Genomic DNA, 6,321 nt, shown 5'->3' on the forward strand with positions numbered 1-6,321 from the left:
ATTTCCTTTTGTTCTTCTCCTTTTGGACAGTCTAAAGTTGTGCAAATGCTTTCCAAGTATGGCAGTGATCTCCACTGATGCAGTGGAGAATAGGAAGTCACAGGACAAATATCTAATGAGCACAAACATCTAAAAACCCTATACCTCATGAGAAGATAGCTACAAAGAGAAATGCACCCTTGGGAAGCTCCCTCTCTGCCAAGAAGTTTTGCAATGGCATATACCCCAAGTTATTTTGGTGAGGTCAAAACTAGGGAAGCACAGCTGTGCAAAGCACTTAAACAATTTACATGCTACTGTTTGAAACATATCTGCACAATGCTCTCACAAGCAGTTAGATCTCCAGATAGACAAAACTGTTCTCAGACTCAAAGGAACTTAAAATACTTCCTCCTTTACTAACACATAAGTGTACTTCCTTCTTGATTATTATGGGCCCAGCATCCTCTGGTTCTCCGCAACTCTTGGGCGCTTTTGTCCATGCAAACAACAATAACCTAGAACAATGAAGACAATCTGCTGAATAAGGTAACTTGTTCAGACATTCTGTCTTTGCAAATATGTAAAATACCAAACATTGGCTATTTTCCTGTGGTAGAACAGTTGCAAGTTCTAGCATTTAAAATCACAGCAGGTATATAAAACTTCTGAGGCTTTCTTGCAGTATCATCTCTTAAGTACCTGCACTTTCCTCTTGCAATTTCTTTTCAGCTCTCAGTAAATTAAGAGTTATTTTGAAATTCTTCTTTCTGGTAATTAGTTTTTCATCTTATTTTCAGTAGTTCAGCTTGACTATCTTTCTTCTTAATTATGAAATCACCTGCACCTTTATACACTAAAGGTATAAAGTGGGCGTGCAGCACACTCACTTTTCTTTTGCATATTTATTTTCTCTTCCCAGTTAATTAGTACTGCTTTTATTTTCTTTAAAGACTCTCTTCTACACTGAGAGGTCTCACATTTCCTATCACACTTCCAGTCCTCTCAAAATCACATGCTAAATGTTCTCATTTCCTTTCCAATATGCCTTTCCAAAAGTCAGTTTCTTATACTTTCAATTACAACCAATCTCTCATTCGGTATGCTGAACACCTCTTTTATGCCCTTGCAAACATTTCCTCACCAGCATCTGGAAAAAGATAGCAATATCACTCAGATGACTACATTTTCACAAGCCACTAATGGTTCCAGGCGCTTCTGAATGTAGCCTGTATTGCCCTGATAGTTAAAACAAGCAGAACTGTAAGATATTTTACAGCAGGCATATTTGCAGGCATTTAATCTTTTTGCATGCCCTATAACTTCCAATACTAGCTAAATTCTCAAACTCCTTGCTTCCAAACACTTCCCAAATCTAGCCCTATATTATTTTTTAGTATTGTGTGCTCACACTATTGTTCTTTTCCCACCTATTTCCTGCTGTCAGTCAGTTACTTCATTTGTACAAAATTAGTACAATTTATTAAGATTTCCTACTATTCTTTCTTTCAGTTATCCTGTTGGAATGCCCCCACCTACTTAGAAACATGGAAAAAATTTTCTGAGATATCGAAACTGAAACCTACTCCAGGAGAGTAAAGAAAAAAGAAAACAAAATGGATAAAGCATGGAACTTGTGAAATGGAACAAAACATGATAGGATTAAAGGAACACTCTTGATACTAAGTTCAGTGTGTAGGCTCTCAGCACATTGCACAATCTCAAAACTGGTAAGTTCAGATGTTACTTCACAGGTCTGTATTTCTGGTTATTAGTTGCGTAAAATACTGAAATATATACATAACATCAGTAGAGGGTATTAGTTCCAGTTAACTATGTACTAGAAGTCTCATATAAACGTAAATGTTTTGCTAAAAGAATCCTTACTGTCATTAAATAAGAATTGTAAATGAAGATATAAAAATGCAAGAAACCATCCCCTTAGTTGGCAGAGCATTCAGCAATGAACTCAGAGGCTCACAGGCTTTGTGTAAAAAATCTCCAATAAAATTTTACTACAGCAGTCACATCTTAATAGCTCTGAACAGCTTTTCTACGTATGTACTAGAGCAGACACTGTTTAATGAGGGTTTGAAATCTGTGGAAATACCCTTGTAAAAGAGGAAATGGAAATCCCCTTTGCATCCATTATTACTTCAAAATACTTTATATAAAATTAGTATCATAGTCATGGATAGAGTTCAACATTTAGGAATGTGGAAAAATCCTCTTGCATTCTGGATATTTTGTGAGGATCTGTAGGGGCTCTTATGGTTCCAGAATCTCCTGCTTATAACTATTTTTTCTCAGCAAAAACTTAATCTCTTTTAGATATTGGTCCCTTCTTGAACTTTTGTTGAAATAACTCTTGTATTTGACAAGACTAGACTAGAACTGAAAGAAAAAAGAATGTACGTGGTCAAATTAACTCCTGCTTCAAGCAAATGCTGCAGACAGACCAGGCACAGGGAGCCAATTCCTCTGGTTTTGTTACACTGGTTATGAACATCCTCATCTTTTTCTTTAGTCCTCACCTGTGCTGGAGCAAGTTGCTTTTTGACACACCTGCTGATAATAAAAATACTGCAGCTTAGAACTTCAGTACTGGTCAAACCTTACACTCAGAGAGAAAACAGAGAGAAGAAAAGCAAAAAAAAAAAAAAAAAAGAAGAAGAGTGAGGGGCAATGGGGAATCTCTGTCCTTCCCCCACACCATGGGTCCTGCTGGAAGGAAGGCTGCTGCCCCCAGGGAGGCGGCTCGTGGGTGAGGAACTTTGGGGAAGCTGCATTCGGTCCTTGGGCAGGCAGATGGGGTCACTCACACATAACATAACAAACAGAACATAACCTATCACAGCAATATAACAGTTTCAACAGAGGTGAAAAGGAGGATGTGTGTCTTTCCACAAGCTGTCCCTTAACTGCAAATGCAGTAGCAGGCTTGGGTTTGAATCCCAAAGTGAGGCAAGCAGAAAAATGGTCTTTCAGCCTCAGCTTTTACTCTGTGCTCCAGGCTGCCTTCCTCAGCAGGCAGCCTGGGAGATACACTGTACTTGAATTAGGGCAGCTCACTCAGGGTGTCCCTGGAAACACTGAGCAAAGCACTGGGAATTTGTCATGCAATTTGCAGTGGAATGTGGCAGCATATATTTATAATTGAAATAAACATAATTAATTTGGCACCTTCCAAGGATGTTAAATTAATTTACCAGAAACTAATTTTTATGGCAGAAGAGTGATTTTCAAGTGACTTTTGCAGTATAAATGTATTAATAATAATCATCTGAAATTCTGATCTGCCATTAAAATCAGTACGTTGTAAAATGCTATGTCAATAAAGAGCCTATTCAACATCCCATTAGAATGCTGTATATTTCTAATGCACACCTGGTATTTCCAAGAAACAATCTTCATTGTAATAAATAATTGTTGATTTATTCAGAACAATTAACAACTTCAAGAAATGTTAAAGTTTTCAGGTACTGTCTGTGTCTTCTGCTAGAAGACTCACAAGGCTCTAGGCCTATTTCACAGACCCTGCTTGGACTTCCTGTGAACAGTCACCAGGCAAAATTTAACTATCCTGGTACTTTTAGTATTTTATAAACATATGGCCCTTAAAATACACTGCTTTGATGAACCATCTTGTGAATAAATTCATACAAGGACAGTGAAGTAAAATAAGCAGTTTCAATGTGTGATGAGCAGCTTAAAAAATATTGTTTAGAACTTCTTTTTAAACACATTCAAAGTACATTAAATTTATCAACCCGTGCTACCTTCAGTTCACCTGTGACACTAAATCCAAAAACAGTATGCTGGATTTCTTGCTGAGTGTGCCTATTTTATGGCTGTTGCTGCAATCCAAAATTAGTACTTCATTTAGTATCAGCACTTTCTTGGAAACAAATACAAAGTTGACAGTTATTTTTAAGAATGTGCTGCATCACACATTTAGAAAACACAAATAATGCCAGCAAACGTGAAGGAGATGTACCTTATAGAGTGTCACAGGAAACAGAAATCTCAGAGAACACAAAGATCTTCCTATCACCAATAACTAGAATTTGGACCTGCTATTGTTTATTTAAAACATAGGGAAAACTCTGCTTCCTCTCACTATACATGTATTTTGCTCCTTATACAACATGACCCTTGACTTATAATAGACATTAGAGAACTCCTTGGCTTCCATTCAGTTTAGCCACTACAGACTGAACCTGCAGAAGGTTCAGCCAACATCCACACTACTTTAAAAGGATTTGACACATCATCAGAAAAAAACCAAAATATGAGTTTCCTAGAATTCTAGGAGAAAACACTTGAATGGCAAAAAGAAAAAAAAAAAAAAGGACAGAAATGTTGCCAGGTCAGACAGTCCTCTCCTTGTTGCTGAGACAGCACAAAACAAAACTCCCAGCTGTACAAGTACTGTATCAACCCTACCATATTTCTTAGAGCTTTTGAAGGCTCAAACCTGCAGTCAGCTCTCCAAAGTCCAGAACCAAGTGGCAAACTGAATGGTACAGCTCCCACTAAGGAAAAAAATGTGTGATTCCTAAAGAAATTAATAAAAGAAATTTTAAAATTAAGGCCGGTTTTTAATAAAGCAGCAGGAATCCACGGTTAACTAAGGACAAGGCTCATGATCTGCCATGTCTGAATACAAGTTGGAGGAGTGGCAGTGCTCCCTGGATGGTGCTCCCCTTCCTGGGTAATCTACAGCATCTCTGTATTTGATACAAACGGGCAGAGCAGCAAGTAGGTGTTGTCTCTAAAAGGTGTTAACAGGAATGAGAGTTTTTCACATGTTGCTGATAGAAGGGAAAGATTTAGTAACTGTTTATAATTTCCTCTGAATTTTATTCCTAAATCTCACTTCTTCGCCGTTTTGGTGATGGAGGCCCTTTACATTTTCCATCTCTTGGGAAACATAATTTTTCCCATTTAAACTTCAAGCATGCCCTTCTAGTATACTGATACTAAGTACAGGAGTTAAAAAGGACTCTGGAATGACCAAATACACAACAAAGCAGGAGTTGGTAAATTCAGTGTATCTTGAAATGGGAGGAAGATGTAAAAAAAATTGCTGTGAAAATAATTTTTTTTCTTATTGTTAAACAGACTGCCACGCTAAAAGTAACTGAATTTTTTCCCTTTGCTGACCTAAAGGATATTTGTTTTGCTACTACTGGTTGTTCTAATAGCCCTAGGTTCTTCAAATTTGCAATTCCACTGCCCAATTTAATATCCATCTACCTCTCTATACACTTTCTACAAACTTTTGAACTTCCTCCTCTGTCCACAGATGATTCCTTCTCTCCAGCCTCTCCTGAAGCTTCTCGGATAAACTTCCTGTTTTCTTGACAGTGTTGACTATGTCCTTATCTCATTTTCAGTTCCAAGAAGGTGTCTTGCTCTCCCATTCCTTCTGATCCCATTTACTTCTCTTTGTTCCTACTTCTTTCCTCAATTTGTTTTCCTCCTTGTTCCTTAACATTGCCCTTGTAGGACTGCAGTTCGAATTTGCTTCACTGACCTTCATATGCTGTCTTGCAAATGTGTGAACATTAAAATTCTGTAATTATCATCTTGCTCATTCTTTTTTTTTTTTTTTTCTTCTTTTTGCAGGATTTGCAGAAGTTCTGCAAGTGTCTTCCTAGCAACTACTAAGTATGATACTTTCCTAACATTTCCAAAGTAGTTACACACTCATCCATACCTCTTACTGTCACATGAATGACATATTGAACTCTGAAGGAACACTATGGTATTTGTTTTTGGTACCTTCTGCCCTGATAAAATCCTACTGAATCAGTTATTTTTTGCATCTCTTTTGCGAGAGATGCAAATTTGTGTCATTTGTCCAACAATACCTCACCTCTAAGACAACAACTATTGAACTCCTCTAAAAAAAAAGGGACTCTTTCACAAAGGAACGTGGTTCAAATATGGCAAGCTGCAGTGCAGACCCCTTCACTGCACAAGCATAAGATACAAATGAAAAAGCCTTGAGGCTGGCTTTACTACACATGCAAAGTTGTTTCTCTGACGGGGTTCTATTTACTTTCAAATGTTGAGACTTTAAAGCAATTATAAACTAAGACCTCCCCAGACTTCGAAAGCTCACAGATGTTTTTGTTTATTTGCTCTGTGTTTTAACAACTTTGACATTCTCCTAAGGAATTCTTAAGCTTAAAGTGCCTACTTGTACAGACTTCCAAAGCTTCCAGATGTTTTTGTTTATTTGTTTAGTGTTTCAATAACTTTGACATTTTTCTAAGGCGTTCTTAAGCTTAAGCTGCCTACTTCTGCTCTTAAATAGCAATTACTGGTTAGGTA

This window comes from Hirundo rustica, chromosome 9 (assembly GCF_015227805.2).
Source record: "Hirundo rustica isolate bHirRus1 chromosome 9, bHirRus1.pri.v3, whole genome shotgun sequence".
NCBI classification, from domain to species: Eukaryota; Metazoa; Chordata; class Aves; order Passeriformes; family Hirundinidae; genus Hirundo; species Hirundo rustica.